The sequence below is a fragment of the Crinia signifera genome, unplaced genomic scaffold (genome assembly GCF_055691185.1).
Source record: "Crinia signifera unplaced genomic scaffold, ASM5569118v1 HAP2_SCAFFOLD_80, whole genome shotgun sequence".
Taxonomy (NCBI): domain Eukaryota; kingdom Metazoa; phylum Chordata; class Amphibia; order Anura; family Myobatrachidae; genus Crinia; species Crinia signifera.
The window spans coordinates 335328-347968 of NW_028142708.1; the positions used below are offsets into that span (position 1 = coordinate 335328).

Below are 12641 nucleotides of genomic sequence, written 5' to 3' on the forward strand. Positions count from 1 at the left end.
GAATTCGGTCATGTGACCACTGTCATTCTAAACGTCGGTCTCCCGTACCCAAATCGTATAACGGTATCACAAACTATGGAGTCTATGTGCTAAGCCTTGGAGAAAGATAAAGTATCAACCAACCCGCTCCTTACACTTCTTTGTCAAACATAACCTGTAACATGGCAGTTAGGAGCTGATTGGCTGCTACTTTATCTCTCTCCACTGTATCTCTCTCTCCAGTACATAGACCCTCTGTCGACTCCACAGCAATGGATGATTGCGGACATAGAAATGGTTCTGTTTCACCAATGTACTGTACTGAGTCCGCATGCTACCTCCTCTCTGAAACAGAAGTACAGCTCCCCACTTCTGCGTGGAACCACAAGTCTCAGCCAGCCTTCTTGGCAGTCTCTGAGTCACGCTGCTCGTTGGCGTCTCTCATCGGCTACCACCGTTCCCCCTCCAGCTGCTCTTTTACTTTTAAATCAACTTTATGCGAAATGACGCTGCGCGCTTCTATGCCCTTTTTTAAAAATGGCCTAATCGGAGTAGGATCTGACAGGCCACAAAATGGCTGCCATCAGAATGCCCTGGAAAGTGATGGCTTCAGAAAGTAGCATATTACGTGTTGGTGGGACGGGTCTGTAAGTCATACCTCACAACGTCAGGGAATCACGGTGCAGCCATCTTCTCTGGGCCTCAATGCCTTGTGTGGGCCCACGTCTGCAAGGTTACAGCAGCAGCAGCAGCAGCAGCAGCAGCACCTGAAGTGCACAGGAATCTGTCTGCAACACTAATGCTAATTACAGACACTTGCCCGAGTCCTCGGTGTGTTCCTGGCTCCCAGCAACCCCCCCTCCCCAGCCACGGCCTGGACTCTGTGCAAAGCTGCCCACAGTGAGACAGCCTCCAGTCACAAGCAGACCAGCGCTGTCTCGAAGGCACGTAGAAAAGGAGCAAATGTGAGGCTGGTCTCTGCCTACGGCCACACCACCCTGAACACGCCCGATCTCGTCTGATCTCGGAAGCTAAGCAGGGTCAGGCCTGGTTAGTACTTGGATGGGAGACCGCCTGGGAATACCAGGTGCTGTAGGCTTTTGCTTTTCTAGCCTGCAACCAGCAGGAGGCGCTCACGCCAGCTTACTTTTTTTCTTCTTCTTCTTCACTTGATCACATTTTTCTTTCTTTCTGTCTTTTCTTCTTTCCTTCTTTCTTTCCTCCACTACACCAGCAGGTAGCAGCACCTGGGGTTGCCGACGCAGTCAAATGGCAGCACATGCCGCACAGGGATTTCCTGCAGCAACACAGAGTGCAGTAAAAGCGTCGCCCAGCACACAGGTTATTCCGCCGCCTCAAACACGGGCAAAGTGTTTGCCCTAAACCTGAATCCACTGCATTGCTGGACATCACATCATCCACGTGTCAGTCCGTCCCATATATCTGGAGCACAGCCACAATGCAGCTGTTGTCTGGACAGAATGTCCCAGTGAATCCGGCATGGCTGCACTTTTTATTTATGACGCGACCACGCGGCAGACACAGAAACCGGCTGCATTGGAACATGTGCACCTGCGGTGATCTTAACGGCATCAGGTGTTTCGCTAAAGAGGAGACAAGGCAACGTGTCGGCATTCTCAAACTGCCGACAGAATGATTAAGACAAATTCTATATACGCATAGTACAGAAAAAATATCCAGAGTCTGAAATCCCGACAGCCGCCATCCCAAACGTATGTATGCCGGGGAGGGTCAGGCTGCGGCGGGGAGGGTTAGGCTTCAAGAAGAGAGGCTAAGGGTTTGGCTGCGGTAAAAGGTTAGCGTTAGGAGGGCGTAACATACTTACCCGCCCAGGTGATGGAATTCGGTCATGTGACCACTGTCATTCTAAACGTCGGTCTCCCGTACCCAAATCGTATAACGGTATCACAAACTATGGAGTCTATGTGCTAAGCCTTGGAGAAAGATAAAGTATCAACCAACCCGCTCCTTACACTTCTTTGTCAAACATAACCTGTAACATGGCAGTTAGGAGCTGATTGGCTGCTACTTTATCTCTCTCCACTGTATCTCTCTCTCCAGTACATAGACCCTCTGTCGACTCCACAGCAATGGATGATTGCGGACATAGAAATGGTTCTGTTTCACCAATGTACTGTACTGAGTCCGCATGCTACCTCCTCTCTGAAACAGAAGTACAGCTCCCCACTTCTGCGTGGAACCACAAGTCTCAGCCAGCCTTCTTGGCAGTCTCTGAGTCACGCTGCTCGTTGGCGTCTCTCATCGGCTACCACCGTTCCCCCTCCAGCTGCTCTTTTACTTTTAAATCAACTTTATGCGAAATGACGCTGCGCGCTTCTATGCCCTTTTTTAAAAATGGCCTAATCGGAGTAGGATCTGACAGGCCACAAAATGGCTGCCATCAGAATGCCCTGGAAAGTGATGGCTTCAGAAAGTAGCATATTACGTGTTGGTGGGACGGGTCTGTAAGTCATACCTCACAACGTCAGGGAATCACGGTGCAGCCATCTTCTCTGGGCCTCAATGCCTTGTGTGGGCCCACGTCTGCAAGGTTACAGCAGCAGCAGCAGCAGCAGCACCTGAAGTGCACAGGAATCTGTCTGCAACACTAATGCTAATTACAGACACTTGCCCGAGTCCTCGGTGTGTTCCTGGCTCCCAGCAACCCCCCCTCCCCAGCCACGGCCTGGACTCTGTGCAAAGCTGCCCACAGTGAGACAGCCTCCAGTCACAAGCAGACCAGCGCTGTCTCGAAGGCACGTAGAAAAGGAGCAAATGTGAGGCTGGTCTCTGCCTACGGCCACACCACCCTGAACACGCCCGATCTCGTCTGATCTCGGAAGCTAAGCAGGGTCAGGCCTGGTTAGTACTTGGATGGGAGACCGCCTGGGAATACCAGGTGCTGTAGGCTTTTGCTTTTCTAGCCTGCAACCAGCAGGAGGCGCTCACGCCAGCTTACTTTTTTTCTTCTTCTTCTTCACTTGATCACATTTTTCTTTCTTTCTGTCTTTTCTTCTTTCCTTCTTTCTTTCCTCCACTACACCAGCAGGTAGCAGCACCTGGGGTTGCTGACGCAGTCAAATGGCAGCACATGCCGCACAGGGATTTCCTGCAGCAACACAGAGTGCAGTAAAAGCGTCGCCCAGCACACAGGTTATTCCGCCGCCTCAAACACGGGCAAAGTGTTTGCCCTAAACCTGAATCCACTGCATTGCTGGACATCACATCATCCACGTGTCAGTCCGTCCCATATATCTGGAGCACAGCCACAATGCAGCTGTTGTCTGGACGGAATGTCCCAGTGAATCCGGCATGGCTGCACTTTTTATTTATGACGCGACCACGCGGCAGACACAGAAACCGGCTGCATTGGAACATGTGCACCTGCGGTGATCGTAACGGCATCAGGTGTTTCGCTAAAGAGGAGACAAGGCAACGTGTCGGCATTCTCAAACTGCCGACAGAATGATTAAGACAAATTCTATATACGCATAGTACAGAAAAAATATCCAGAGTCTGAAATCCCGACAGCTGCCATCCCAAACGTATGTATGCCGGGGAGGGTCAGGCTGCGGCGGGGAGGGTTAGGCTTCAAGAAGAGAGGCTAAGGGTTTGGCTGCGGTAAAAGGTTAGCGTTAGGAGGGCGTAACATACTTACCCGCCCAGGTGATGGAATTCGGTCATGTGACCACTGTCATTCTAAACGTCGGTCTCCCGTACCCAAATCGTATAACGGTATCACAAACTATGGAGTCTATGTGCTAAGCCTTGGAGAAAGATAAAGTATCAACCAACCCGCTCCTTACACTTCTTTGTCAAACATAACCTGTAACATGGCAGTTAGGAGCTGATTGGCTGCTACTTTATCTCTCTCCACTGTATCTCTCTCTCCAGTACATAGACCCTCTGTCGACTCCACAGCAATGGATGATTGCGGACATAGAAATGGTTCTGTTTCACCAATGTACTGTACTGAGTCCGCATGCTACCTCCTCTCTGAAACAGAAGTACAGCTCCCCACTTCTGCGTGGAACCACAAGTCTCAGCCAGCCTTCTTGGCAGTCTCTGAGTCACGCTGCTCGTTGGCGTCTCTCATCGGCTACCACCGTTCCCCCTCCAGCTGCTCTTTTACTTTTAAATCAACTTTATGCGAAATGACGCTGCGCGCTTCTATGCCCTTTTTTAAAAATGGCCTAATCGGAGTAGGATCTGACAGGCCACAAAATGGCTGCCATCAGAATGCCCTGGAAAGTGATGGCTTCAGAAAGTAGCATATTACGTGTTGGTGGGACGGGTCTGTAAGTCATACCTCACAACGTCAGGGAATCACGGTGCAGCCATCTTCTCTGGGCCTCAATGCCTTGTGTGGGCCCACGTCTGCAAGGTTACAGCAGCAGCAGCAGCAGCAGCAGCAGCACCTGAAGTGCACAGGAATCTGTCTGCAACACTAATGCTAATTACAGACACTTGCCCGAGTCCTCGGTGTGTTCCTGGCTCCCAGCAACCCCCCCTCCCCAGCCACGGCCTGGACTCTGTGCAAAGCTGCCCACAGTGAGACAGCCTCCAGTCACAAGCAGACCAGCGCTGTCTCGAAGGCACGTAGAAAAGGAGCAAATGTGAGGCTGGTCTCTGCCTACGGCCACACCACCCTGAACACGCCCGATCTCGTCTGATCTCGGAAGCTAAGCAGGGTCAGGCCTGGTTAGTACTTGGATGGGAGACCGCCTGGGAATACCAGGTGCTGTAGGCTTTTGCTTTTCTAGCCTGCAACCAGCAGGAGGCGCTCACGCCAGCTTACTTTTTTTCTTCTTCTTCTTCACTTGATCACATTTTTCTTTCTTTCTGTCTTTTCTTCTTTCCTTCTTTCTTTCCTCCACTACACCAGCAGGTAGCAGCACCTGGGGTTGCCGACGCAGTCAAATGGCAGCACTTGCCGCACAGGGATTTCCTGCAGCAACACAGAGTGCAGTAAAAGCGTCGCCCAGCACACAGGTTATTCCGCCGCCTCAAACACGGGCAAAGTGTTTGCCCTAAACCTGAATCCACTGCATTGCTGGACATCACATCATCCACGTGTCAGTCCGTCCCATATATCTGGAGCACAGCCACAATGCAGCTGTTGTCTGGACGGAATGTCCCAGTGAATCCGGCATGGCTGCACTTTTTATTTATGACGCGACCACGCGGCAGACACAGAAACCGGCTGCATTGGAACATGTGCACCTGCGGTGATCGTAACGGCATCAGGTGTTTCGCTAAAGAGGAGACAAGGCAACGTGTCGGCATTCTCAAACTGCCGACAGAATGATTAAGACAAATTCTATATACGCATAGTACAGAAAAAATATCCAGAGTCTGAAATCCCAACAGCCGCCATCCCAAACGTATGTATGCCGGGGAGGGTCAGGCTGCGGCGGGGAGGGTTAGGCTTCAAGAAGAGAGGCTAAGGGTTTGGCTGCGGTAAAAGGTTAGCGTTAGGAGGGTGTAACATACTTACCCGCCCAGGTGATGGAATTCGGTCATGTGACCACTGTCATTCTAAACGTCGGTCTCCCGTACCCAAATCGTATAACGGTATCACACACTATGGAGTCTATGTGCTAAGCCTTGGAGAAAGATAAAGTATCAACCAACCCGCTCCTTACACTTCTTTGTCAAACATAACCTGTAACATGGCAGTTAGGAGCTGATTGGCTGCTCCTTTATCTCTCTCCACTGTATCTCTCTCTCCAGTACATAGACCCTCTGTCGACTCCACAGCAATGGATGATTGCGGACATAGAAATGGTTCTGTTTCACCAATGTACTGTACTGAGTCCGCATGCTACCTCCTCTCTGAAACAGAAGTACAGCTCCCCACTTCTGCGTGGAACCACAAGTCTCAGCCAGCCTTCTTGGTAGTCTCTGAGTCACGCTGCTCGTTGGCGTCTCTCATCGGCTACCACCGTTCCCCTCCAGCTGCTCTTTTACTTTTAAATCAACTTTATGCGAAATGACGCTGCGCGCTTCTATGCCCTTTTTTAAAAATGGCCTAATCGGAGTAGGATCTGACAGGCCACAAAATGGCTGCCATCAGAATGCCCTGGAAAGTGATGGCTTCAGGAAGTAGCATATTACGTGTTGGTGGGACGGGTCTGTAAGTCATACCTCACAACGTCAGGGAATCACGGTGCAGCCATCTTCTCTGGGCCTCAATGCCTTGTGTGGGCCCACGTCTGCAAGGTTACAGCAGCAGCAGCAGCAGCAGCAGCACCTGAAGTGCACAGGAATCTGTCTGCAACACTAATGCTAATTACAGACACTTGCCCGAGTCCTCGGTGTGTTCCTGGCTCCCAGCAACCCCCCCTCCCCAGCCACGGCCTGGACTCTGTGCAAAGCTGCCCACAGTGAGACAGCCTCCAGTCACAAGCAGACCAGCGCTGTCCCGAAGGCACGTAGAAAAGGAGCAAATGTGAGGCTGGTCTCTGCCTACGGCCACACCACCCTGAACACGCCCGATCTCGTCTGATCTCGGAAGCTAAGCAGGGTCAGGCCTGGTTAGTACTTGGATGGGAGACCGCCTGGGAATACCAGGTGCTGTAGGCTTTTGCTTTTCTAGCCTGCAACCAGCAGGAGGCGCTCACGCCAGCTTACTTTTCTTCTTCTTCTTCACTTGATCACATTTTTCTTTCTTTCTGTCTTTTCTTCTTTCCTTCTTTCTTTCCTCCACTACACCAGCAGGTAGCAGCACCTGGGGTTGCCGACGCAGTCAAATGGCAGCACATACCGCACAGGGATTTCCTGCAGCAACACAGAGTGCAGTAAAAGCGTCGCCCAGCACACAGGTTATTCCGCCGCCTCAAACACGGGCAAAGTGTTTGCCCTAAACCTGAATCCACTGCATTGCTGGACATCACATCATCCACGTGTCAGTCCGTCCCATATATCTGGAGCACAGCCACAATGCAGCTGTTGTCTGGACAGAATGTCCCAGTGAATCCGGCATGGCTGCACTTTTTATTTATGACGCGACCACGCGGCAGACACAGAAACCGGCTGCATTGGAACATGTGCACCTGCGGTGATCTTAACGGCATCAGGTGTTTCGCTAAAGAGGAGACAAGGCAACGTGTCGGCATTCTCAAACTGCCGACAGAATGATTAAGACAAATTCTATATACGCATAGTACAGAAAAAATATCCAGAGTCTGAAATCCCGACAGCCGCCATCCCAAACGTATGTATGCCGGGGAGGGTCAGGCTGCGGCGGGGAGGGTTAGGCTTCAAGAAGAGAGGCTAAGGGTTTGGCTGCGGTAAAAGGTTAGCGTTAGGAGGGCGTAACATACTTACCCGCCCAGGTGATGGAATTCGGTCATGTGACCACTGTCATTCTAAACGTCAGTCTCCCGTACCCAAATCGTATAACGGTATCACAAACTATGGAGTCTATGTGCTAAGCCTTGGAGAAAGATAAAGTATCAACCAACCCGCTCCTTACACTTCTTTGTCAAACATAACCTGTAACATGGCAGTTAGGAGCTGATTGGCTGCTACTTTATCTCTCTCCACTGTATCTCTCTCTCCAGTACATAGACCCTCTGTCGACTCCACAGCAATGGATGATTGCAGACATAGAAATGGTTCTGTTTCACCAATGTACTGTACTGAGTCCGCATGCTACCTCCTCTCTGAAACAGAAGTACAGCTCCCCACTTCTGCGTGGAACCACAAGTCTCAGCCAGCCTTCTTGGCAGTCTCTGAGTCACGCTGCTCGTTGGCGTCTCTCATCGGCTACCACCGTTCCCCCTCCAGCTGCTCTTTTACTTTTAAATCAACTTTATGCGAAATGACGCTGCGCGCTTCTATGCCCTTTTTTAAAAATGGCCTAATCGGAGTAGGATCTGACAGGCCACAAAATGGCTGCCATCAGAATGCCCTGGAAAGTGATGGCTTCAGAAAGTAGCATATTACGTGTTGGTGGGACGGGTCTGTAAGTCATACCTCACAACGTCAGGTAATCACGGTGCAGCCATCTTCTCTGGGCCTCAATGCCTTGTGTGGGCCCACGTCTGCAAGGTTACAGCAGCAGCAGCAGCAGCAGCAGCAGCACCTGAAGTGCACAGGAATCTGTCTGCAACACTAATGCTAATTACAGACACTTGCCCGAGTCCTCGGTGTGTTCCTGGCTCCCAGCAACCCCCCCTCCCCAGCCACGGCCTGGACTCTGTGCAAAGCTGCCCACAGTGAGACAGCCTCCAGTCACAAGCAGACCAGCGCTGTCTCGAAGGCACGTAGAAAAGAAGCAAATGTGAGGCTGGTCTCTGCCTACGGCCACACCACCCTGAACACGCCCGATCTCGTCTGATCTCGGAAGCTAAGCAGGGTCAGGCCTGGTTAGTACTTGGATGGGAGACCGCCTGGGAATACCAGGTGCTGTAGGCTTTTGCTTTTCTAGCCTGCAACCAGCAGGAGGCGCTCACGCCAGCTTACTTTTTTTCTTCTTCTTCTTCACTTGATCACATTTTTCTTTCTTTCTGTCTTTTCTTCTTTCCTTCTTTCTTTCCTCCACTACACCAGCAGGTAGCAGCACCTGGGGTTGCCGACGCAGTCAAATGGCAGCACATGCCGCACAGGGATTTCCTGCAGCAACACAGAGTGCAGTAAAAGCGTCGCCCAGCACACAGGTTATTCCGCCGCCTCAAACACGGGCAAAGTGTTTGCCCTAAACCTGAATCCACTGCATTGCTGGACATCACATCATCCACGTGTCAGTCCGTCCCATATATCTGGAGCACAGCCACAATGCAGCTGTTGTCTGGACGGAATGTCCCAGTGAATCCGGCATGGCTGCACTTTTTATTTATGACGCGACCACGCGGCAGACACAGAAACCGGCTGCATTGGAACATGTGCACCTGCGGTGATCTTAACGGCATCAGGTGTTTCGCTAAAGAGGAGACAAGGCAACGTGTCGGCATTCTCAAACTGCCGACAGAATGATTAAGACAAATTCTATATACGCATAGTACAGAAAAAATATCCAGAGTCTGAAATCCCGACAGCCGCCATCCCAAACGTATGTATGCCGGGGAGGGTCAGGCTGCGGCGGGGAGGGTTAGGCTTCAAGAAGAGAGGCTAAGGGTTTGGCTGCGGTAAAAGGTTAGCGTTAGGAGGGCGTAACATACTTACCCGCCCAGGTGATGGAATTCGGTCATGTGACCACTGTCATTCTAAACGTCGGTCTCCCGTACCCAAATCGTATAACGGTATCACAAACTATGGAGTCTATGTGCTAAGCCTTGGAGAAAGATAAAGTATCAACCAACCCGCTCCTTACACTTCTTTGTCAAACATAACCTGTAACATGGCAGTTAGGAGCTGATTGGCTGCTACTTTATCTCTCTCCACTGTATCTCTCTCTCCAGTACATAGACCCTCTGTCGACTCCACAGCAATGGATGATTGCGGACATAGAAATGGTTCTGTTTCACCAATGTACTGTACTGAGTCCGCATGCTACCTCCTCTCTGAAACAGAAGTACAGCTCCCCACTTCTGCGTGGAACCACAAGTCTCAGCCAGCCTTCTTGGCAGTCTCTGAGTCACGCTGCTCGTTGGCGTCTCTCATCGGCTACCACCGTTCCCCCTCCAGCTGCTCTTTTACTTTTAAATCAACTTTATGCGAAATGACGCTGCGCGCTTCTATGCCCTTTTTTAAAAATGGCCTAATCGGAGTAGGATCTGACAGGCCACAAAATGGCTGCCATCAGAATGCCCTGGAAAGTGATGGCTTCAGAAAGTAGCATATTACGTGTTGGTGGGACGGGTCTGTAAGTCATACCTCACAACGTCAGGGAATCACGGTGCAGCCATCTTCTCTGGGCCTCAATGCCTTGTGTGGGCCCACGTCTGCAAGGTTACAGCAGCAGCAGCAGCAGCAGCAGCAGCACCTGAAGTGCACAGGAATCTGTCTGCAACACTAATGCTAATTACAGACACTTGCCCGAGTCCTCGGTGTGTTCCTGGCTCCCAGCAACCCCCCCTCCCCAGCCACGGCCTGGACTCTGTGCAAAGCTGCCCACAGTGAGACAGCCTCCAGTCACAAGCAGACCAGCGCTGTCTCGAAGGCACGTAGAAAAGGAGCAAATGTGAGGCTGGTCTCTGCCTACGGCCACACTACCCTGAACACGCCCGATCTCGTCTGATCTCGGAAGCTAAGCAGGGTCAGGCCTGGTTAGTACTTGGATGGGAGACCGCCTGGGAATACCAGGTGCTGTAGGCTTTTGCTTTTCTAGCCTGCAACCAGCAGGAGGCGCTCACGCCAGCTTACTTTTTTTCTTCTTCTTCTTCACTTGATCACATTTTTCTTTCTTTCTGTCTTTTCTTCTTTCCTTCTTTCTTTCCTCCACTACACCAGCAGGTAGCAGCACCTGGGGTTGCCGACGCAGTCAAATGGCAGCACATGCCGCACAGGGATTTCCTGCAGCAACACAGAGTGCAGTAAAAGCGTCGCCCAGCACACAGGTTATTCCGCCGCCTCAAACACGGGCACAGTGTTTGCCCTAAACCTGAATCCACTGCATTGCTGGACATCACATCATCCACGTGTCAGTCCGTCCCATATATCTGGAGCACAGCCACAATGCAGCTGTTGTCTGGACAGAATGTCCCAGTGAATCCGGCATGGCTGCACTTTTTATTTATGACGCGACCACGCGGCAGACACAGAAACCGGCTGCATTGGAACATGTGCACCTGCGGTGATCTTAACGGCATCAGGTGTTTCGCTAAAGAGGAGACAAGGCAACGTGTCGGCATTCTCAAACTGCCGACAGAATGATTAAGACAAATTCTATATACGCATAGTACAGAAAAAATATCCAGAGTCTGAAATCCCGACAGCCGCCATCCCAAACGTATGTATGCCGGGGAGGGTCAGGCTGCGGCGGGGAGGGTTAGGCTTCAAGAAGAGAGGCTAAGGGTTTGGCTGCGGTAAAAGGTTAGCGTTAGGAGGGCGTAACATACTTACCCGCCCAGGTGATGGAATTCGGTCATGTGACCACTGTCATTCTAAACGTCGGTCTCCCGTACCCAAATCGTATAACGGTATCACAAACTATGGAGTCTATGTGCTAAGCCTTGGAGAAAGATAAAGTATCAACCAACCCGCTCCTTACACTTCTTTGTCAAACATAACCTGTAACATGGCAGTTAGGAGCTGATTGGCTGCTACTTTATCTCTCTCCACTGTATCTCTCTCTCCAGTACATAGACCCTCTGTCGACTCCACAGCAATGGATGATTGCGGACATAGAAATGGTTCTGTTTCACCAATGTACTGTACTGAGTCCGCATGCTACCTCCTCTCTGAAACAGAAGTACAGCTCCCCACTTCTGCGTGGAACCACAAGTCTCAGCCAGCCTTCTTGGCAGTCTCTGAGTCACGCTGCTCGTTGGCGTCTCTCATCGGCTACCACCGTTCCCCCTCCAGCTGCTCTTTTACTTTTAAATCAACTTTATGCGAAATGACGCTGCGCGCTTCTATGCCCTTTTTTAAAAATGGCCTAATCGGAGTAGGATCTGACAGGCCACAAAATGGCTGCCATCAGAATGCCCTGGAAAGTGATGGCTTCAGAAAGTAGCATATTACGTGTTGGTGGGACGGGTCTGTAAGTCATACCTCACAACGTCAGGGAATCACGGTGCAGCCATCTTCTCTGGGCCTCAATGCCTTGTGTGGGCCCACGTCTGCAAGGTTACAGCAGCAGCAGCAGCAGCAGCAGCAGCACCTGAAGTGCACAGGAATCTGTCTGCAACACTAATGCTAATTACAGACACTTGCCCGAGTCCTCGGTGTGTTCCTGGCTCCCAGCAACCCCCCCTCCCCAGCCACGGCCTGGACTCTGTGCAAAGCTGCCCACAGTGAGACAGCCTCCAGTCACAAGCAGACCAGCGCTGTCTCGAAGGCACGTAGAAAAGGAGCAAATGTGAGGCTGGTCTCTGCCTACGGCCACACTACCCTGAACACGCCCGATCTCGTCTGATCTCGGAAGCTAAGCAGGGTCAGGCCTGGTTAGTACTTGGATGGGAGACCGCCTGGGAATACCAGGTGCTGTAGGCTTTTGCTTTTCTAGCCTGCAACCAGCAGGAGGCGCTCACGCCAGCTTACTTTTTTTCTTCTTCTTCTTCACTTGATCACATTTTTCTTTCTTTCTGTCTTTTCTTCTTTCCTTCTTTCTTTCCTCCACTACACCAGCAGGTAGCAGCACCTGGGGTTGCCGACGCAGTCAAATGGCAGCACATGCCGCACAGGGATTTCCTGCAGCAACACAGAGTGCAGTAAAAGCGTCGCCCAGCACACAGGTTATTCCGCCGCCTCAAACACGGGCACAGTGTTTGCCCTAAACCTGAATCCACTGCATTGCTGGACATCACATCATCCACGTGTCAGTCCGTCCCATATATCTGGAGCACAGCCACAATGCAGCTGTTGTCTGGACAGAATGTCCCAGTGAATCCGGCATGGCTGCACTTTTTATTTATGACGCGACCACGCGGCAGACACAGAAACCGGCTGCATTGGAACATGTGCACCTGCGGTGATCTTAACGGCATCAGGTGTTTCGCTAAAGAGGAGACAAGGCAACGTGTCGGCATTCTCAA

At 51.3% G+C, this 12641-nt stretch overlaps 7 non-coding genes across 7 annotated transcripts; all 7 read left to right on the forward strand.

Annotated features, from left to right (window-relative positions):
* The first annotated feature begins 959 nt into the window (after window positions 1–959).
* LOC146056445 (5S ribosomal RNA) lies at window positions 960–1078 on the forward strand. The gene has a single exon (XR_014469240.1). It is a non-coding gene; the product is annotated as a 5S ribosomal RNA (ribosomal RNA).
* Window positions 1079–2792: 1714 nt separating this feature from the next.
* On the forward strand, window positions 2793–2911 carry LOC146056446 (5S ribosomal RNA). The gene has a single exon (XR_014469241.1). It is a non-coding gene; the product is annotated as a 5S ribosomal RNA (ribosomal RNA).
* Window positions 2912–4631: 1720 nt separating this feature from the next.
* Window positions 4632–4750, forward strand: LOC146056447 (5S ribosomal RNA). The gene has a single exon (XR_014469242.1). It is a non-coding gene; the product is annotated as a 5S ribosomal RNA (ribosomal RNA).
* A 1716-nt stretch (window positions 4751–6466) lies between these two features.
* LOC146056448 (5S ribosomal RNA) lies at window positions 6467–6585 on the forward strand. The gene has a single exon (XR_014469243.1). It is a non-coding gene; the product is annotated as a 5S ribosomal RNA (ribosomal RNA).
* A 1717-nt stretch (window positions 6586–8302) lies between these two features.
* Window positions 8303–8421, forward strand: LOC146056449 (5S ribosomal RNA). Its single transcript, XR_014469244.1, has one exon. It is a non-coding gene; the product is annotated as a 5S ribosomal RNA (ribosomal RNA).
* Window positions 8422–10141: 1720 nt separating this feature from the next.
* On the forward strand, window positions 10142–10260 carry LOC146056335 (5S ribosomal RNA). The gene has a single exon (XR_014469141.1). It is a non-coding gene; the product is annotated as a 5S ribosomal RNA (ribosomal RNA).
* A 1720-nt stretch (window positions 10261–11980) lies between these two features.
* LOC146056458 (5S ribosomal RNA) lies at window positions 11981–12099 on the forward strand. The gene has a single exon (XR_014469252.1). It is a non-coding gene; the product is annotated as a 5S ribosomal RNA (ribosomal RNA).
* Window positions 12100–12641: the final 542 nt, after the last annotated feature.